This window comes from Biomphalaria glabrata, chromosome 14 (genome assembly GCF_947242115.1).
Source record: "Biomphalaria glabrata chromosome 14, xgBioGlab47.1, whole genome shotgun sequence".
Classification (NCBI taxonomy): domain Eukaryota; kingdom Metazoa; phylum Mollusca; class Gastropoda; family Planorbidae; genus Biomphalaria; species Biomphalaria glabrata.
In genome coordinates this window covers 34,980,955-35,004,318 of record NC_074724.1, presented here as the reverse complement: position 1 = coordinate 35,004,318, position 23,364 = coordinate 34,980,955, and the positions used below count along the sequence as shown (strand labels likewise).

General features: G+C 34.9%; 1 long non-coding RNA gene across 3 annotated transcripts in view; it reads right to left on the bottom strand.

Moving 5' to 3' along the window:
- Nucleotides 1-14,212: 14,212 nt before the first annotated feature.
- Nucleotides 14,213-23,364, bottom strand: part of LOC106063435 (uncharacterized) — a 38,438-nt gene continuing 29,286 nt past the window's right edge. Inside the window, exons 6-8 of one of the 3 annotated variants that reach the window (XR_008774891.1) lie at nt 15,336-15,395; nt 14,706-14,845; nt 14,213-14,590 (exon numbers count right to left, since the gene is read on the bottom strand). This is a non-coding gene — a long non-coding RNA (uncharacterized LOC106063435). The remainder of the gene's footprint in view (nt 14,591-14,705; nt 14,846-15,335; nt 15,396-23,364) is intronic. The other 2 variants (XR_008774890.1, XR_008774892.1) reach the window with 2 other exon arrangements.

The following is a 23,364-nucleotide window of genomic DNA, read 5'->3' as shown; positions in this document are numbered from 1 at the left end:
CTTTGGGCTTTCAGAAAACAAAATTCAGCCCCCATGTTAGGTGGCTAAGCTGTAGCCAAGCAGTTTAGGCCCTCCTCTCAGCCACACATTCCACACATTTTTGTGAATAAAAATGTGCAACTGACAATGTCGTCATAGAAACTCTTTTAGAAAATACTTTTTATTATGACTATGGGTGGCTGCCTGGATGTGCGGTATGCACGCTGGACTGTTGTTTGGACTTGTTGATGGTCCTGGATTTATACCTTGCCCACTGCCACCCCCCATCATCCTTTGAGATGTTTGGACCAGGAAATAAATTATCTTTAACTTTAAAGGAACATCTGAAACATAAAACAATTTTACAAATATTTTTTTACATACAAGAAACTATCATTTCTATTTTAAAAAATGGCCTAGTTCTTAAATAGGGCACTTGGTAACATTGGATACTGAAGAAGTTACAGTGCTACTACTGCAGCCTTGAGTTAAAATCACAGTACAGAATGCAATTTTTATTTAGGGCTTTAGGATGTTTCCAACCATGAGTTATGGATACATACCAACTTCATTTTGGGATATTATCTTTCCTGAACAAGAAATCCTCATTTTATTAATTTTTTACTGTTTGGCTTAAAAGCTTTAAGAACAAGAAGAGCTGCATGCTGGGTCTGAACCTGGGACTGCCAAGTTGACTACAGGACCATTTCTGAAAGTTAATTTAATTTTTTATTTAACTTGCAGTGTTAACTTGATGTGAATAGAGCATATATAGGTCAGTGAGTTCAGGTTCAACAATACAAACTTAACCAGCAGAAGTAACTGGAATATAAAAGTAAAGTTCCCCCTTTCAGATCTTGCGATCTATAGGGGCAGATGATGTTAAGGTCATCTGTTTCTTTGACCAATGGTTAACGTCTTTACTTTCCACAACTTAAGTCAGACACCCATTAGAGTTGGGTGGACTCAGAAGTGCCCTAAAAATCATGAAATTCAAAATCCCAGTCTTCACCGAGATTTGAACCAAGGTCCCCAGGTTCAGAAGCCATGGCCTTAACCACTCAGCCACCAAGCCCCATCCTGGAATATGATAGGCAAACAATATTGAATATGTTATAAGCAAAACAAAGAGAGCCATTGCTTAGCTTGGAGTTAGAAGATGGTGGCAACCTATTTTAAAATGAGCAGTTCCCATAACTCAAGATGCAACTCTCTGAGCAACTAAAGCAGTAAATGTCTTGTTCTCTATTTCAGAATTCTGCCTTTCTTCTCCCATCATGTTTGGACTAAATCATCGCTCATGAATCTAAACAAACAAATATAAAAGCTAAAAAAGATTCTAGAAATAAAAAATCACAAAAGAGATACAAAGACAGACAGACACAAAAACTCTTTTTTCCCTTGGCAATCAAATCAATAAATAGAAAAAATCAGATATAAACTTTTCACATGTAAATTATGAGTGAGTCTGGTGTGAATGTACATTTTTTTTATAGTTATAATGCATAAATTGTATGACACATTTCCTTACAGACAATAAAGATAATTATTATTATTATTAATGACAAAGTGTTGACATCTAAACTTAGATCTTGTCTCTTTGCCTTGACAGTTTTTGGCTTTTTGTTTTATACTTGTTTCTAGACTCTCCATCAGTTTAGAAGCTCAAGTTTTAAAATGCAGCATTGAGGAGATAGAGTGTTGAGGAGGTGTAGTGTTGAGGAGGTGTAGTGTTGAGGAGGTGGAGTGTTAAGGAGATGGAGTGTTGAGGAGATGGAGTGTTGAGGAGGTGGAGTGTTGAGGAGGTGTAGTGTTGAGGAGGTGGAGTGTTAAGGAGATGGAGTGTTGAGGAGATGGAGTGTTGAGGAGATGGAGTGTTGAGGAGATGGAGTGTTGAGGAGATGGAGTGTTGAGGAGATGGAGTGTTGAGGAGATGGAGTGTTGAGGAGATGGAGTGTTGAGGAGGTGGAGTGTTGAGGAGGTGTAGTGTTGAGGAGGTGGAGTGTTAAGGAGATGGAGTGTTGAGGAGATGGAGTGTTGAGGAGATGGAGTGTTGAGGAGGTGGAGTGTTAAGGAGATGGAGTGTTGAGGAGATGGAGTGTTGAGGAGATGGAGTGTTGAGGAGATGGAGTGTTGAGGAGATGGAGTGTTGAGGAGATGGAGTGTTGAGGAGATAGAGTGTTGAGGAGATGGAGTGTTGAGGAGGTGGAGTGTTGAGGAGGTGTAGTGTTGAGGAGGTGGAGTGTTAAGGAGATGGAGTGTTGAGGAGATGGAGTGTTGAGGAGATGGAGTGTTGAGGAGGTGGAGTGTTAAGGAGATGGAGTGTTGAGGAGATGGAGTGTTGAGGAGGTGGAGTGTTGAGGAGGTGGAGTGTTGAGGAGATGGAGTGTTGAGGAGATGGAGTGTTGAGGAGATGGAGTGTTGAGCAGGTGGAGTGTTGAGGAGGTGGAGTGTTGAGGAGATGGAGTGTTGAGGAGGTGGAGTGTTGAGGAGATGGAGTGTTGAGGAGATGGAGTGTTGAGGAGATGGAGCGTTGAGGAGGTGGAGTGTTGAGGAGGTGGAGTATTGAGGAGATGGAGTGTTAAGGAGGTGGAGTGTTGAGGAGGTGGAGTGTTAAGGAGATGGAGTGTTGAGGAGGTGGAGTGTTGAGGAGATGGAGTGTTGAGGAGGTGGAGTGTTGAGGAGGTGGAGTGTTGAGGAGATGGAGTGTTGAGGAGGTGGAGTGTTGAGGAGATGGAGTGTTGAGCAGGTGGAGTGTTGAGGAGGTGGAGTGTTGAGGAGATGGAGTGTTGAGGAGGTGGAGTGTTGAGGAGATGGAGTGTTGAGGAGATGGAGTGTTGAGGAGGTGGAGTGTTGAGGAGATGGAGTGTTGAGGAGATGGAGTGTTGAGGAGATGGAGTGTTGAGGAGGGGGAGTGTTGAGGAGGGGGAGTGTTGAGGAGGTGGAGTGTTGAGGAGATGGAGTGTTGAGGAGATGGAGTGTTGAGGAGGTGGAGTGTTGAGGAGGTGGAGTGTTGAGGAGATGGAGCGTTGAGGAGATGGAGTGTTGAGGAGATGGAGTGTTTAGGAGGTGGAGTGTTGAGGAGGTGGAGTGTTGAGGATGTGGAGTGTTGAGGAGATGAAGTGTTGATGATGTGGAGTGTTGAGATGGAGTGTTGAGGAGATAGTGTGTTGAGGAGGTGGAGTGTTGAGGAGATGGAGTTTTTAGGAGATGAAGTGTTGAGATGGTGTGTTCAGGAGATGGAGTGTTTAAGGAAACTTGTTCTATTCTAGAGCCTTTACATTTATTTTGTTTAGTTTTTTATTTATTTTTTTTCTTTTGTTAAAAAAAATTATAAATTTTAACAGATTTGTTTTAAAGACTCATTTTACTTTGAGAATCAAAGATCAAATTTATTAATCAGAATATAGGCTAATTGATTAATACTGTTCATTATCTATCTTATAATTCTGCTTTCCTCTGCTATGCTTTTTTTTTTTTAATTCACACATTTTATCTTATTTGAGATATATTTGATCTAATTTGTGATCTATCTTATATTAAGATCTATCTGATCTATTTTTTTATTCATACTTTCTTTTTATGAGATGATTTTATCTTATTTGAGATATCTCTTAGCTTCTGCAAATAGAATTATAAGAGATGATGATATTTATATTAAACCCTTCTTGCATTTATTTTCTTCTAGAATGTTCAAATGCTCGGTCAGCTCAAAATCCTAAAATGTTGGCCTGTTTACAAATATAAGATCTTCCTTGACTACACAAGTACCTTACAGAAGAAGGGTACTTACTTGTGTTTGGATATGCCTGCTAGATCAAGGCTTTCTTAGACTGGATATTTATATAGCCTAATATTATGTTACTGACAATTATCTAAGTATGTCCTGTACAAGCATCAATGACTGAAAGATAATTGAAGATATTCATGATTATAAGAGAAGTAGAATGGAATGAAAAAGTTGGCAGCTGTTTTGGTAATAAATCAAGTGTTGTTTGTCTAATATCTGTAATATTTGTAGATTCTTAAGTTAGAAAATGTTTTTGTGCCTGTCAATTCTGTATAGGTTTTATTCTTTTTTTTGTATATAGTCCCTATGGCCCTAAGTGATGGTCAAGCACAACAGATATTATTCTAAGCAGCTTTATTTTACTGGTTTTTTTGCCTGTCAATTCTGTTTAGGTTTTATTCTTTTTTTGTAAAATGTTTTACATTTTTCGGATGTTCCTTCAGAGTTGAAGATAGTTTACTTCCTAGTCCAAACCTCCCGCAGGACGACGGGGGATGGGAGCGGGCGGGATTTGAACCCGAGACCCTCGATAAATCCAAACGACAGTCCAGCGAGCAAACCGCACGACCAGGTAGCCATTGTATATAGTCCCTATGACCCTAAGTGATGGTCAAGCACAACAGATATTATTCTAAGCAGCTTTATTTTACTGGGAAATATTCAACCACAGAAGCTGTGAGGGAGATCTGAAAGCCATTGCTTACTTGTCTAGAAGACTTCCATCCATCGAGTGGTAAAAGATTTAGATTAATTTTATACACCACATAACACATTTTTATGCTCAAGACAATACAGTTCATGAGAGTGGCCAAGAAAGGTAAGGTTAAGGTCAAAGGTTAATTGGACTTTTTTTTTGTTTTTTTTTAATGCTGTGATGCTGTTAAATTTTTCTTGTGTTTTTGTAAGAGTTTAAAGACGTTACCCATTTTATTTGTTTTACAAATGTAGGACAAACAAGTTAATAAGTAAGTCTTACATTGTTGTTGTTTTTTTATTTACCAGGTATTCATTTACTTTGACTGTTGACTTAAAGTTAGAAATTAAACAAAGATTTCTTTAAGCTATATTTGTCAATGACCATAAGCATTAAAGAAAGTTGACTCAGCTAATTGTACTTTTCAACAAGACATGTCAAGAAATTAAGAGATTTTGATGGAATTCTGTGGTTGAATAATCACATGTAAAATGAATCACAGGATTTGATCAAAAATGTAAAATGCTAAAGGAATTTTAAAAGAATAAAATATAATCCATGAGAATGGATACCAGTACAGGTGTTTAGACCTAAGAAGCAATGATAACTGGATATGTTTTTATTTGAAACCACTGGCATGTATTTTACTTGTTACTAATAACTTAATTTACTTTTTAATATTTGCATTATCAACTGTAGTTTTCTTTTTAAGAGTTCTTTATGAAAATGTTACCACTGAATACTTCTGTATTACTAGACTTTATTCAACTATGCTTTGTAAATGAAATGGCATATTCTTTGTATTACATAATAAAGGTTTTTATAGATATGTTAAAAACATCTTAAATTTAATGCAGTTTCTGCACTGAATAATTTTTTAAAAATGTTTTTAAAATTTTGGATTATTTATATTAAGTTTGTTTTGTTTGTATATATGTAGAATACATTTATCATATTAAAAATAGTTTTTATAGTCATTTTTAGATTTGAATGTTGATTCATTTACATTTAACCTTGTTAGTAGTGTCAATGTTATTAAGTTTACATTAAAGTATTTAAGAATAGTCTTGGGTGTTACCTACATTGCTCATGTTGTAAAGATCCGGCAGAGTTTTATGCCACGTGAACCAGTACATCAGTATGTCGATTAGCTTTTAAAACATAGTTCTGACGGAATAAACATCTGTTGTAAGAGGTTTAGGGTACACAACTCTAGCAATATTATCATTAAAAATAAAATATTCTGATCAAGGTTATATTTTTGGGACAGAATATGCTATAGTGTTAAATGTACATCTTTTTTATTTTTAAGAATAACAACTGATATTTAGTTTTATCCCTCTGTATATTTCTACATTAGAGACATTGTTATTATAATTTGTTAAATTTCTATAAAGTGTTAACTTCTAATCGAATTGTCTCCCTTTTAAAATGAAATTTCCGAGTGAAACAAGTTTTTGTGATTCTATCTAAAAGTACTATCAGGACTACCAATGAACATTTGTTTGGGACTAAACATTTATTTATGCAGCAGAGTTTCAGTTTTATTGTGACATTCTAAAACATTGTTAACTTTCAATCAGCAGTGCCTCTTATACATTGAATTGATTAACTCATTTTGATATTTATGTATACATTGTAATAAAAGTGGCATTCATTTTACAATTTTAATTTTTTTTTTATTGTAACTGTAAAGTAAAGTAAAGTTCCCCTTTCAGAACTTGTGGTCTATAGGGCAGATGATGTAAAGGTCATCTGTTTCTGTAGCCTACGGTTAACAAGGGTGTCATGTGGCCAGCACAACGACCAACCGCCTTTACATTTCCCCAACTAATGTCAGATACCCAATAGAGCTGGGTGGACTCGGAGGTGCCCAAAGATCCCAAAATAAAAATCTCAGTCTTCACAAGGATTTGAACCCCGGTCACTGGTTCAGAAGCCAAGCGCTTTACCACTCAGCCACAGCGTCTCTATTGTAACTGGTCTGTGCTAATTTTTTTTTTTTTCAAATTACTTTGGTATAGCCTATATGGGGAAATGGTATTTCTGGCATTTCTTTGCTCAGCAAAAACAAATCAGTCAGGATTTGAACTCAAGCCCCTTTGACAGTGGTTTATGCCAGATATCCAGCATTTCATGCAGCTTGTAGGCCAAATTTGAAACTCACAGTGCCCCAGTGCAGGTAGAAAGAGGAAACCTTGCCTCATTAATGTTTGCTGCTCCAGACTTGCTTCTCTCTATCTCAACTGATCTAGGAAGCACTACAGCTGGGTTTCAGTCCACTGCATTGGCTAGAGAGGATTTCAGTCTCCCCCACTCAAATGAAGTCGATGTGATTTTATTCTTAAAAAGTTGCATGGATGTCTTTAAGCTATATAACTTATCCTAGTCCAATGGGTTGATTGACACAATTAACTGGTACTGGTACTAAAAAAAATTGCCACTTTACACCCCTCCCCCCCAGCAACCCTTAGATCTAGTTTTTCTAAAATTCTAGTAGTTTCAATCATGCTTTTCCATATGTCAGTAAAAAGTTCTTACAAAAATGTTCGTTTCGATAATTGCTTCATAACAATATTTGTTTTTGAGCAAGTTTCTGTCTAAAACTATCAGCAAATCTCAAACTTTGATCTGATTCTATGGCCTTCTTCAGTCACAAAGCTGCTATGGATCATCTCATTTCCCAGGCTTTAGCTCTGAATTATCTCATTTTCCTGACATTTGCTGTGGTTGCAATGATTTCACCCACACAGCTATATATTCGAAGTGCCAATACAGTTTGGGATCAGTGACATTGCAGGCTCTGCCAGAGAGTAACACTGTATGCTGCAAACTGAAGGGTTGACTCCTGATTTTTCCTCGAAGGCTTTCCTATGTTGGTTATAGCTGGATGGCAATAGAGGCTTTCCTATGTTGGTTATAGCTGCATGGCAACAGAGGCTTTCTTATGTTGGTTATAGCTGCATGACAACAGAGGCTTTCCTATGTTGGTTATAGCTGCATAGCAACAGAGGCTTTCTTATGTTGGTTATAGCTGGATGGCAACAGAGGCTTTCCTATGTTGGTTATAGCTGCATGACAACAGAGGCTGTCTTATGTTGGTTATAGCTGCATGGCAACAGAGGCTTTCCTATGTTGGTTATAGCTGGATGGCAACAGATGCTTTCCTATGTTGGTTATAGCTGCATGGCAACAGAGGCTGTCTTATGTTGGTTATAGCTGGATGGCAACAGAGGCTTTCCTATGTTGGTTATAGCTGCATGGCAACAGAGGCTTTCTTATGTTGGTTATAGCTGCATGGCAACAGAGGCTTTCTTATGTTGGTTATAGCTGGATGGCAACAGAGGCTTTCCTATGTTGGTTATAGCTGCATGGCAACAGAGGCTTTCCTATGTTGGTTATAGCTGCATGGCAACAGAGGCTTTCCTATGTTGGTTATAGCTGCATGGCAACAGAGGCTTTCCTATGTTGGTTATAGCTGCTTGGCAACAGAGGCTTCCCTTCTCTTAGGTGGGTAGCCAGTCAAGCCTAACTAGCCCCTCCTGCTTACTGGTCACTCACACTTGCCCATTCTTCTTTTAGTAAAAACAGTTCTGACATGTGAAGGCCAGGAGTTAGATCTGTAGTCAGAAATGTATTCCATTGGAACCATTTTATACGTACCAACTTTATGGAACAAGTCTAATTAGACAAAACACATATTGAAATATGATGAATCGACTATATTGTAATGCTACATGACTGCAGCTTCACAAAGAAAACTTATATCTTAACTTTGTCCTAATACAATAATAAGCTGCTTATAAAATTAATATTTGAATGAAAAACTGCAATGTGAAGAATCTTGATCGTTACACAAATCAAAAAGTTTTAGTTTGAATCCCTTTGGGTATCACGTCTTTTTAATTTGTAGGAAAGAGAATTTCTAAATTATCAGGGTAAACAATTTGGTTTCATAACTGTTTCAAGAAGACATAACTCTAAATTTATAGTAACTAAACAACCTCTTCGATAATTAATATGTATAAAAAAAAAGTCTTTAACTCATATTTATCTATCATCAAGGTTTGGTCTGCTTATATATGTTACTGAATTCATATTTTGAGACTATTAATGTATTTGAAAGTGAATGGTAAAGGGAAGTAACTGCAGCAGGTCATTGTACTGGCCTCAATACACCTTGAAATGTACAGTAATTACTTCAACCAACATGATGAACTTTAATAAAAGATGAAATAGAAATTTACCAAAGAAAGATATGATAGGTAGCGCTATTCAGATTGAGTCATTGATTACCCTCTACAAACTCATAGCCAGCTAGTCTAATTTGACCTCAATATTCAATCATTATCAAAAAGATAACATCTAAAGACAAAGTGAATGATAAATCAAAAAATGGGAGAAGCTTTTTGATGTTAAAAAAAATATATTCAAGGGGATTGAATAAAAAAAAAAAAAAAAGTAAATTTCCCTTTTCAGAGTTCGGGATCTGTAGGGCAGATGATATAAAGCTCATCTGTTGTCTGTGTCCCATGGTCAATGAGTGTGTCAGGTGGCCAGCACAATGACCAACAATCTTTACTTTTCCCAAACAAATGTCAGGATCCCATTAGAGCTAAGTGGACTCAAAAGTGCCTACCTTTACCTATCCCTTAGTCTGTTGAACCATTGGGGTACATCCCTTAGTCTGTTGAACCATTGGGGCACATCCCTTAGTCTGTTGAACCATTGGGGCACATCCCTTAATCTGTTGAACCATTGGGGCACATCCCTTAGTCTGTTGAACCATTGGGGCACATCCCTTAGTCTGTTGAACCATTGGGGCACATCCCTTAGTCTGTTGAACCATTGGGGCACATCCCTTAGTCTGTTGAACCATTGGGGCACATCCCTTAGTCTGTTGAACCATTGGGGCACATCCCTTAATCTGTTGAACCATTGGGGCACATCCCTTAGTCTGTTGAACCATTGGGGCACATCCCTTAATCTGTTGAACCATTGGGGCACATCCCTTAGTCTGTTGAACCATTGGGGCACATCCCTTAGTCTGTTGAACCATTGGGGCACATCCCTTAGTCTGTTGAATCATTGGGGCACCAAGCAAGACTTTTCAACCATCTTTCTCCATTCCTCCCTGTCTTTTGCCTGGTTTAAAACCTCTTTCAATGGTAGGCCTGTCCATTCTTTTATGATGTCCTCCTTTGCCTCTTCTTTTTCTGGTACTGTTCCCTGGAGGAAAGTCTTTGCAAGCCCCGTAGATCTTGTAATATGGCATAAAATGTTTGTTTGTAAAATGTTTTACATGTTTCGGATGTTCCTTCAGAGTTGAAGAGTTTACTTCCTAGTCCAAACCTCCCGCAGGACGACAGGGGATGGGAGCGGACAGGATTTCAACCCTCGACCATCAATAAATCCGAACGACAGTCCAGCGAGCAAACCGCACGACCAGACAGCCATCCCGACCAGGCAGCTTTTAAGCTTGCGTTTTTTTTTTACAATAGTTGGCAGGTCATCATGGGGTCCGATCACTGCAGTAACCCTGTCTCTACTCTCCTGGTTAGTGATGCGATCTTTGAATGTGATGCCTAGGATCCTTTTGTAGCTTCTCAGTTCCATTGCTAGGATCCTCCTCTCTAGCTCTGCAGTCAGCGTCCAAGACTCGCAAGCATATAAAAATGCAGCCATGACCAGGGAGTGCATCAGTCTGATTTTTGGTGCCGTGGGCTAAGCCCTTGTCTTTCCAAGCCCAAATACCACAGCCCACAGCATCCCTTTCAAAACTTAAAATTTTATGGAAAGGTGCCTAATAGTTCTAAAATAAAAAATCCTAGTCTTCAAACCCTGGACCCTTGTTTGGAAGCTAAATACTTTACCGCTCAGCCACCACACCTCCAAGTGATTTCTATAGAAGCTTTTAACTGTTTGCTCAACTTTCTTACTACAACTAAAGCAAGGTAATTATGTATTGTTAGGGAGAGGGGTGGTCTCTATACTGTCTGGAATGATTCAAGAGAATACTAGTATAATGTTAGCATGGCGGGACCCAAGGTCATGTCTAGCCTGGGCTAACAAGAAGTTACAGTTGCCAGATGGTAACGCCACTGGGTGAGTTGTATCTGTGGACCTTAGTCTGTGACCAAGGGGATTTTGATAAAAGAAATCAAGAAACAGAAGAAATTTAATAAATGAGACTTTAATTTCAATGACTAAAGCAGCAGTTACAAAACACTGCAGATAAAAATACAAAAACATAAGGACAAGATCTAGTACATAAACATTAGAAGTGGCCATCATTTTAAAACAAACTTTAAAAAACTTACAGCCAATTATTTTGACAATTAGAAAAACAATGTACCATAGATAACTAAAATTGAAAGTAGGTTTACATGTAGAAAAATGTTTTTTTTAAATTCTGAAACATACAGGCAGCTCTAAGTAGAGAATAATTAAAACTGACACACAGACCACTGGTCAACAGTACAGGAAACAGCTTCGCCCTAACCCATATAATAATATGCAAAGTATTAGTATACAGCTTAGCATTAGTCTACAAAAGTAGTAAAAATAAGCATACATATATATAGCTCTGGGAGAGCCAGTTCAATTATAAAAAAATGTTTATAGGACCTGTTAATAAAGTCTAGGTCTACTGTTTGTTTTGTTGGTTTTACATGTGTCCCATAAGAAATAAAGATTACATCTTAGCCGTAACCTCCAACAGGACAGTGAGTGTTCATACTAGACACTATGGAGATGACAGACCAAAGTGGATACCCCCATGATCACCATTAGATAAGACAAAGTGAATTAGTATTTGAAAGTTTTAAATAGACTAAGGGGATGAACTCAATGCTTTAGTGAAGTCTGACAATACCAAATAGTAAATATCAATCTACTCATAAATTTATGGAACAATTTCTCATCTATGATTTCGGACTAAAAAACCGCATTCATAGCAACATGGGAAAACATTCATATTAATAACAGCGCAGAAAATGTTAACAGTTTTATGTTAACTACAATGACATAATATAACATACTATAATTGATCTAAATAATGTCAAGTCACTATTTACACTATAAAAAGCATAGAACAAATTGTGCATGGATGTGACACTAATGAACATTAATATGATAGCACACAAAAGCAGGGGAGATAATAAATTGAATTAAAAGCATAATGTAGCAAGGCTTTGGTGGTAGTGTGACTCCAATAATAATAATAATGATTTTATACCACAGCCCCTCCTTCCTCCAAAAACAAAAAAGATAAAAACATTTCACTGAAACAACAAGAAGATTGAGGGGTAAAAAAGGAATATTAAAAAAATAAATGAACAAATGACTGGACTGATTGTCAAGATATACCTAAATAAATAACAAGATTTACAAGTCAATTATGGTGATTCCACCTAAATAGTTCTTACAAAGTACATCACTTGAGTACTTGTACCTGTATTAGAAATGATTGTTCACAGCGTATCTGTTGGGCTTTCTGACTTCGCAACCACTTCTGGTAACGTAACCATGTTGTGAGGTTGGGTTACAGGGTTCAGGATGTATAACTGTGGGCATAGAAGTATGTGTCGCCACTCTAGTAGGTGGAGCAGGGGTACTCGACATGAGGCTGGGAGGATTCTTCATTGTTTCCTACTGGGTCCTGTATTGCAGCTTGGTCACTAAGATTATCTTGAGAAGTTCTGGTTTCAAAGTAGCATTAGGGAAATGTTAATTTCTTTCACATGCAGTAGGAATGTATAAACATCAACGCCAATTAGCAATCAAAAGATAATGGCAGGTTCCCTTAGAGCACAAGGAAGTCTCTAATTGATGGTAGAAAAGGAAACACTCTCTAATATATCCAGTGTGTCTGTGCCTTCGCCTCTAGGAATTGTTTTACTTGTCAAGATGTTCACTGTAAAGAGAACAAAAAATGATCAAAATATTTTCATAGTCAGTGAAACACAAAACTTGGCAAAGCTTTTCTTAGGGGTTTAGTATAAAGAAAATATAAATTGATATACACAGCATTGCTTACCTTTTTATTCCCTACATCTCTTTTGATCAATATTTTGGTTTACATTTCATCTTCATGTCGGTCTTCATCTTCATGTCGGTCTGCATCTTCATCATGCTGGTCTACATCTTCATCATGCTTGTCTAAAATTAAATCATGCAGTTCTTCATCTTCATCATGTCTGTCTACATCTTCATCATGCTGGTCTAGATCTTCATGTCTACCTTTTCATCATGTTGGTCTAAAATGGAAAAAAAAAATCTGTTGCTTTTCTTTTCATGTTAAATACAACTATTATGATGATGCAGCTTTGACTTTATGTTTTAACTTAGTATGTTATGAATTAACTTTAACGGAAAAAAAATATACCCAAGACATCTAATTCAGCAGCAAATAATAACTACCCAAATTAAGTAAAAAAAAAAAATTGCAAGGTTTATTAAGCCATTAAAGTCTAAGGAACTTATTGGAGATTTTCAATTATGCCAGAAAACTAGAAATAACTAGCTAGTTAGTGGATCTGGTGTACAGAATACAGAAAGCTTGAATGTTTAGAGTGAAAAGTCTGCTCTAAAGTTTGTGTATTTCTAGAAAAATTGAATCCCAACTTTCTAAGCTCTTCAGCTTGTAGTCCAAAATCATTGGTTCTATTGGCAACAGCAATCTTTGAGTTGCAGAGACTGTTTATATTGTTTCAAAATCTCTCTACACGTATTCTTTTTACAACACCTCTATTCAGTTCACTCGTTCATGGAACCTGGATCAGGAACCCAGACAGCTGATCTTAAACGACTAACGATTTTCCTATAAATTTAACACTTGAGAAAAGAATTACTAGCTCGTTGGCCACATGGGGAAAACTGTAAATTTAAATTTAGCAAGAGATCTATATCTAGGATTCTAGATATAACATTCATTTTGAAATAATCATGTACAGGAATTTCTAATGAAAGGCATTATTGATTCAAGAGTTGAATAAATTAATGTTTTTAATGGAAGATTACTCTCAAATTAAAGCTCAATGGAACATACTATAAAGTGTATTAGATCTAAACATTCACTTGACCAGGATTCTTTCTCTGGGAGAAGGAGGGGGGGGAGAAGGTTCAGAAAATATTCTTTAATTTTTTAATCCAGCATTCATTCATATTAAGCGAAAAAATAAATTGGTCAATAAGCTGCATAATGGAGTTATTGTCTTTTCAAAAAAGGCTTTTTAATGTTTTTCTTGATACCTTTTTTTTTAATTTGATTTCAGTTTCTTTATATGGCTCCAGCCAATCTCCATATTGTTTGCTCTTCTTTTTCTATCCTAAAGTATTGTATTTCTTTAAGAATGTACTTTAAAAAAATGAAAATGTAAGCAATGATCAGATTACCAAGTTTAAGATAAGATTAAAACATAGAAATTCAGTTTGATTACCATTATCCTCAGGATTACTGCTATAGCAATGATAATATAGAAGTAAACAGGAACATCATTCACACACAAAGCACACAGTCATATACAACCAGTGCTTAATAAACTAAGCTTCTTTGTGATGTGACAAATGACCATAAAACACCTGACAGAAAGTGGAGTAAAAGAGTTATAAACTCTTTCTGTTCTAGCCTTAATGAAGAGGAGGCGACCACTTTGTCCAGATCTGATGTAACTGGTTTAGTGGCAGCAGATTGTCCTCAAGAATGCATAAATGAGATCAGATAATGTTTCAACATTACTTACATGTAAACTGCACTTGATATTCTTGTCAAATGTTTGACCTGTTTTGATTGTTCCTTGAGAGTTGAAGAGAATCTACTTCCTTGACCAAACGTCCAGCAGAATAAATGGCATCAGGCAAGATATGAGCATCAAGATTACCACACACAGTCCAGCGCACATACCACATGACCAGGCAGCTATCCATTCTTATGAGAAGACAAAGTCTTAGCGTAGTGACCTCTCTCGTTAGTCCAGCACACATACCACATGACCAGGCAGCCATCCATTCTTATGAGAAGACAAAGTCTTAGTGTAGTGACCTCTCTCGCTTGAATTTGTTCTTGTAACTTGTTGCACAAAATAATTGAGAACTGAAATGACTTCAGGAAAAAAAATGATGAAAATCTAGGAGATCAGTTCAGGAAAAGTTACAATTAGAATACACATTTTATGTTTTATGTCAGTTCTCTGCAATTCTATAGAATTTGAGGAGTTTAGCATGATTTAGATAATAACTCACCTCTCCCATTTCAAGTTAGTTGTTAGTAACAACAGGTTAATAGGAACAAAATGATGTAGAAATAGACATGGCTTTATTTAATTTAGTCATGTTGTTGTTGACTGTCGTTGACTTGTAGCACCAAACTGCTGGTAGACAAACTGTTGAAGGCATAATAGATCTGAGCTAATAAAACTTCACACTAACTTGAATAACTTCCTTGTGAACAATACTAAATAGAACATTTATAATACTTGTGATCACAGGAAATAAATGTAGTAGACTTAAGTCATAAAATGTCTTACAATCTAACTCACTACAATAACACAACCTTTCAGTCTTACATTCTGGAGTCGTCTCTCCTAACTAAGACCAAGTGACGACAATGCCACTTTTGCATCATTCACATCCAATCGCTAACCTCTTTCCACAGTCACCATAAAAAACACACACACACACACACTCCATAACACTTCTGCTTGTCCAACATTCTTTCACTGAATCAAGCCCCAAGCATCCTACTTGTCCATATGTTAGACTTTGCAATCACCATGTTTCTAATCAGTACTAGTTACATTTAGCAGACACTTTGGCAGATATTGGAAATAATCAAACTTTTAAAAACTCTAAATTAGATTCTTATTTCTGTACCTTGATATCTGTCAACAAAAACAACTGATACATTCGAACCTCAGGAAGAACAAAAAGAATCTGAAATATAAAGTTGTGTAACAAAAACTTGAGAGTTCAAGGTAACAAAACTTAAATATATAGATATAAATTGCAGATATAGGCGAGAACCTAAAAAATTGGAATTTAATTTTGTAGCTTGATATCTGTAAACAAAATAATTAAAGTTCAGTAAAAAAGAAGTGTAATTAAACATTTCAAACATAAATTCATATGTTGCTAGTGAAACAGAAAAAACTAAAGTGGTTCTGGGAGTACTAAACAGGACTACACATTTGTAAAAACAGTGTGGATTATACATTATATAGAATAATGAAAATCATATATATTTATTTATAACGGTTATCAAAACTAACATATATATATGTATATGTATATGTGTGTGTTTATATATAATATATATATATATATGTGTGTGTATATATATATAATATTACATATGTGTGTATATAATATTACATACATGTGTGTGTGTATTATAATATTACATACATGTGTGTGTGTGTATAATACTACATACATGTGTGTGTGTGTGTGTATAGTATTACATACATGTGTGTGTGTGTATAATATTATATACATGTGTGTGTGTGTGTATAATATATACATGTGTGTGTGTGTGTATAATATATACATGTGTGTGTGTGTGTATATAATATTATATACATGTGTGTGTGTGTGTGTGTATAATATTATATACATTGTGTGTATATAATATTATATACATGTGTGTGTGTGTATAATATTATATACATGTGTGTGTGTGTATAATATTATATACATGTGTGTGTGTGTATAATATTATATACATGTGTGTGTGTGTATAATATTATATACATGTGTGTGTGTGTATATAATATTATATACATTTTGTGCAGTACAAGTATATATATATTGTATTAAAATTGGACAGTAATTGTAAATTTTGACACAGGCAGTAATTTTGTGCTGATGTATCATATATATCTCAAGTAACAGTCAGTAATTTTGTGCAGTAAAAGTATATATATATATATATATATATATATATATATATATATATATATATATATATATATATATATATATATATATATATATATATATATATATATATATATATATATATATATATGATGTAAACAATCCCCAAGTAGGTCAACGGTGATATGGTTAGCTGACTTTGGACTGTTTTTTAACACAGTTGGGTCAAGCCGGGCCGACACAGTAGAGGGCCAGCAGAGTTAAGGTGAGAACCAGATTGAAGTACAAGTTGTGTAAAGCTGTGATATTCAGATATTGACTGCTGCTAATTGTTACGTTTTTAATTGTTTATTTCTCATCATTGATTACACTCATTAAAATGTTTTGGAGACCAAGTTTTCAATTCAGACGTATTATTCTGTAACAATAAGAACTGTAATTGTACATTTTCAGACAGGATAATAGTACATTTGTGTCAATATAAATTATATCTCTCATAACGTAAAGTCAGTAATTTTGTGCAGTACAAGTATATATATTGTACTGAAGTTGAACTGTAATTGTAAATTTTGACACACGCAGACAGTAAATTTGTGTATATTATATATCTCATCAAATAATAGTAATTTTGTGCAGTACAAGTATATATATAGTGTATTAAAGTTGGACAGTAATTGTAAATTTTGACACAGGCAGTAATTTTGTGCTGATGTATCATATATATCTCAAGTAACAGTCAGTAATTTTGTGCAGTAAAAGTATATATATATATATATATATATATATATATATATATATATATATGATGTAAACAATCCCCAAGTAGGTCAATGGTGATATGGTTAGCTGACTTTGGACTGTTTTTTAACACAGTTGGGTCAAGCCAGGCCGACACAGTAGAGGGCCAGCAGAGTTAAGGTGAGAACCAGATTCAAGTACAAGTTGTGTAAAGCTGTGATATTCAGATATTGACTGCTGCTAATTGTTATGTTTTTAATTGTTTATTTCTCATCATTGATTACACTCATTAAAATGTTTTGGAGCCCAAGTTTTCAATTTAGCCGTATTATTCTGTAACAATAAGAACTGTAATTGTACATTTTCAGACAGGATAATAGTACATTTGTGTCAATATAAATTATATCTCTCATAAGGTAAAGTCAGTAATTTTGTGCAGTACAAGTATATATATTGTACTGAAGTTGAACTGTAATTATAAATTTTGACACATGCAGACAGTAAATTTGTGTATATTATATATCTCATCAAATAATAGTAATTTTGTGCAGTACAAGTATATATATTGTATTAAAGTTGGACAGTAATTGTAAATTTTGACACAGGCAGTAATTTTGTGCTGATGTATCATATATATCTCAAGTAACAGTCAGTAATTTTGTGCAGTAAAAGTGTATATATATATATATATATATATATATATATATATATATATATGATTTAAACAATCCCCAAGTAGGTCAATGGTGATATGGTTAGCTGACTTTGGACTGTTTTTTAACACAGTTGGGTCAAGCCAGGCCGACACAGTAGAGGGCCAGCAGAGTTAAGGTGAGAACCAGATTCAAGTACAAGTTGTGTAAAGCTGTGATATTCAGATATTGACTGCTGCTAATTGTTATGTTTTTAATTGTTTATTTCTCATCATTGATTACACTCATTAAAATGTTTTGGAGCCCAAGTTTTCAATTTAGCCGTATTATTCTGTAACAATAAGAACTGTAATTGTACATTTTCAGACAGGATAATAGTACATTTGTGTCAATATAAATTATATCTCTCATAAGGTAAAGTCAGTAATTTTGTGCAGTACAAGTATACATATTGTACTGAAGTTGAACTGTAATTATAAATTTTGACACACGCAGACAGTAAATTTGTGTATATTATATATCTCATCAAATAATAGTAATTTTGTGCAGTACAAGTATATATATTGTATTAAAGTTGGACAGTAATTGTAAATTTTGACACAGGCAGTAATTTTGTGCTGATGTATCATATATACCTCAAGTAACAGTCAGTAATTTTGTGCAGTAAAAGTATATATATATATATATGTATGATGTAAACAATCCCCAAGTAGGTCAATGGTGATATGGTTAGCTGACTTTGGACTGTTTTTTAACACAATTGGGTCAAGCCGGGCCGACACAGTAGAGGGCCAGCAGTGTTAAGGTGAGAACCAGATTGAAGTACAAGTTGTGTAAAGCTGTGATATTCAGATATTGACTGCTGCTAATTGTTACGTTTTTAATTGTTTATTTCTCATCATTGATTACACTCATTAAAATGTTTTGGAGCCCAAGTTTTCAATTTAGCCATATTATTCTGTAACAATAAGAACTGTAATTGTACATTTTCAGACAGGATAATAGTACATTTGTGTCAATATATATTATATCTCTCATAACGTAAAGTCAGTAATTTTGTGCAGTACAAGTATATATATTGTACTGAAGTTGAGCTGTAATTGTAAATTTTGACACACGCAGACAGTAAATTTGTGTATATTATATATCTCATCAAATAATAGTAATTTTGTGCAGTACAAGTATATATATACTGTATTAAAGTTGGACAGTAATTGTAAATTTTGACACAGGCAGTAATTTTGTGCTGATGTATCATATATATCTCAAGTAACAGTCAGTAATTTTGTGCAGTAAAAGTATATATATATATATATATATATATATATACATTCTATTGAAGTTGGACAGTGAAAAGATTAAGAAGCACTCTTCAAAGTGATGAGCTATATCAGTGCTAGTATTCAATGACATTACAGGAAGATAATCAGCATTGAAATATATTACTGATAATTTTGATTTTCATTTTTAATTTGTATATGTTCTATATTTAGAATGCTGGTGACAGTAGTGTTCTTGTCAAAATTTGGTATCACTGATATTGTGTCCTTGTTACATTTTGTTTTTCTTAAATGTGTTATATATATAGTAAAATATATATGATCAGAAATTAAGGTTTTAGGGGTCACAGATTTAACACTAGTAGATTTTTGTGTTTAGACTATTGTTTTGTTTAATGTTTACATTGTATTAATATTGTGCACAATTTCTTGGGGTCTTTAAGTCATTGTTATTGATATTTGTAAGTATATGTAGTATTTCTTTAAAATTTTCTCTGTCTTTTTCCTGCTGTGCTGGTTTGTTTTTATATATAGACCCAATCTTGCTTTTGGAACAGGATGTGCTTTAGGGTAAGAGAGTGAGGTCAATGTGTTGTTTGAATCCTCCTCAATTTAATCAAAGTTTTCAGTGCAAGGACACTCAGTCATCATCATATCATCATTTATATAATTTTAACATTTTGGTATACATTTTGTTACATTTTTTTTTTAATTATAATATTTTATTAATTTTGTTTTCTCCTTGTTAGGACAATTATATGAAAAAAAATATATTGTAAAAACATAATTGATTGTGACATTGATTATTAGATTGTTGACAATTGAGTGTGTTATGTTAATCACAATAGTATTGGCTTGATAATATTGTCAGTGATTGTAAACTATAACAGATATTAGATATCATTATTATCTATAAAAAAGTACAGAATGCATTGGGACATTTGATAAGTATTAATAGATACATGGATGGATATATTGAACTAAAGAAAGTTGCTGACTTGTTTGGTCTTAAAGATGAAGAAAAAGATGTTTTGAAATAAATGGAAAGAAAAGTAAGCTGATATTGAAAGAGTTGGCGAGAGCACAAAGAGAAGAGAGAAATACAACTAGATGTTGAAAGAAATTAAAAGAAAGCAAAACCAGACAAAGAATTAGAAGTTCAAAAAAAAGAAACTGAAAAATAAAAGCTGCAAGTCGAAACAAGGGTGACAAAACAGAAACTACCAAGCGTGAACATAAAGAGACTATCTATAGGCAAAAAATGTGGGACTTAAAAGAAACTGATAACATACATAGTTATTTTCAGACTATCTGTAAAACTTGCAATTACAATGAAGAGTCTTGTTCTAATATATTCATCTGTAAACTAAGTGGCAAGACTTTTGAGTGTTATTAACTCATTAATAGGAGAACAAAGAAAGAAATGCATCCTGTTAAAAGCAATATTATTGGAATCTTAATCACCAAAGAGAAATTTATTATCAACATCAAAGACAAGAATCTAATTCTCCAAAAATATAATGTACCAAGAAATAGATAAGTAATCGGAAATCAGAATAGGTAACAAAGTAATAATGTTAATACAAATGAAGTTCAAGCTACAGTATATAATATTGAATTAGAACTGGAATTTTTTCCAGCATATGTTAATACAAATGAAGTTCAAGCTACAGTATATAATATTGAAGTAGAACTGGAATTTTTTCCAGTATATGTTAATGGTGTACTAGTAAAATATACCAGTCATTACAAATGATAAACATGCTACACAAGATACTATGACAGGTATAACTAAGAAAAAATGACAGGCTTAACTAAGAAAATATGACATGTTAAACTAAGAAAATATGACAGGTAAAACTAATTATGTCCCAACTATTATTTAACTGAACTGAAATAACCGGTTATTTTACAAACCCTAGCACTTACAAAGCTCAACCACAACAGCAAAAAAACTGTTATTCAATGGATACCAGCTCACATACAACTAGCAGGAAATGAGAAGGCTGACACACTCGCCAAGAGTGGGAGAACAAACTCACAAGTAAACTCTGCACTCTATCCAGAAGAAATGAAGAAATTAATTGTAGATAAAATAAATGAGAAATGGACGCGCTCCCATCCAAATCACAAGAAAGATGATGCTAACTATAAGCTATCCCGACAAGACAAACGTCTAATCTTTCGACTCAGGACCCAAGACACAACAGAATGCGACAACACATGTTCCGGAAGCTCAAAATTGGAACCAGTGAAATCTGCCCATGTGGAGTATCACCAAAAAATGCCGACCACGTCCTCAAAAACTGCTATCTCTACCAAGAGGCTCGTATAAGACATTGGCCCCAAATCACCCCAATAGAAAGAAAACTACATGGAGAGCTCCCTGATTTGGAAACCACTGCGCAGTTTATCTCATGTATTGGTCTAGTCATATGAACACTCCAACATAACAATGAGAACGATGAAGAAGAAGAAGAAAATAAACTGAACCGAAAGAACCGGTTAGTTTACTTACTCATTCTTCTATGAGTTTTTTTTAATGCCTTTTAACATTCCAAGTTATGATGATGCTTTATCAAAGGCATTGTAGCACGTGCAAAATAGCAAAACAAGAAAAAGGATGTGCACTGCTGGGTTGTCTACAAATGCACACAGTCATAACCAACTATTTCGTCTTGGATCAACAATTCAATTGATGACTATATTACTACATCTAGTCCTCAGCTAAAAATCCTCAATTTTTAAAAAATTAATACAATATCCTTTCCTATTATAACGAAGATGGTCATGGAGACCGATCTTCTTTGAAAAAAAATCCTCAACTAAATCCTTTAAACATGAAGATGGCTGCAGAGCCCAGTCTTCACTTTTAAAATTCCTCCATTAATCATTCCTATGAACACGAAGATGGCTAAGGAGCCCAGTCTTCGCTTTTAAAATTCCTCCATTAATCATTCCTATAAACACGAAGATGGCTAAGGAGTCCAGTCTTCGCTTTTAAAATTCCTCCGTTAATCATTCCTATAAACACGAAGATGGCTAAGGAGTCCAGTCTTCGCTTTTAAAAGTCCTCCCTTAATGATTCCTATGAACACGAAGATGGCTAAAGAGTCCGGTCTTCGCTTTTGGAAAGTCCTAAGCTATACTTAGTAAAGTCATCAATTAAATGTGTTTTCACCGCAACTATTTAGTTGGTCTGCAAGTGCAAATGTTGATTAGTGTGAGTTGCATCACAAGCGGCGATATTTCCTTTGATGGACACGTTCATATGTTCATTGAGTGTGACTTAATTATTGTTACAAACGTTCAATCGGAATATAAATAAAGACGTCTAACACAGTTATACATCTGTACGAATTTCTTTTTTAAGCACTCAAAGAATGATTTCACTGGGAATTGCAAATACATTTTCATCACCACATTAAGTGCAGAGGTCAAAGACCTGCTGATTATCACACATTTGTACACAAATGTTTGTAGATTACAATTCAATAAAGTTGTTACAAAACCTCACTAGTTACATCACTTCAGTGTCTCAATGGATAAGAGATAAGCGTGATACAAACGACAATCCCAACTGTTCCTGCACAATCATCATATATCTGATAGCTTATATTTTCATCTTTTTTTTTGAACTTTTGTTTTGCAAACGTGTATCAGTTGAATAGCTGGAGCCCAAAAAAAAGTTTCATGCTCGCCTTTTTCACTGACAACCGTTCGCACTTGTAGACCGACCAATCATCAAGCTACACGGAGCATAACGGGACCACACGATGGCATCAGGTTCAAACTATAGTTTGAAGGTGGTCTAACAAGTAGCCCGTTTGAGGGCTTTATCAGCCTCACAAACTTCGGCTCCAACTAATGTTGGAGGCTGAATCAGCTGCCGACTGACTCCTGTTTGGCCACTTGTTGACCGCTCGTTCATCAAGATTTGAACTGAGCGCAGCGTGCTTTCAACGAATACGTCGCGCTTTACTGTATTTGAAGGTGGTCTACAAGTAGACAGTTTGAGGGCTAACAGCCTCACAAACCTTCGGCCTCAACTAATGTTGAGAGGTTGACAGCATCAAAGCTTGCACTCAACTAATTATGTCCCAACTATTATTCAACTGAACCGAAAGAACCGGTTATTTTACAAACTCTTTCTTCTATGAGTTTTTTTTTTAATGCCTTTTAACATTCCAAGTTATGATGATGCTTTATCCAAGGCATTGTAGCACGTGAAAAAAAGCAAAACAAGAAAAAGGATGTGCACTGCTGGGTTGTCTACAAATGCACACAGACATAACCAACTATTTCGTCTTGGATCAACAATTCAATTGATGACTATATTACTACATCTAGTCCTCA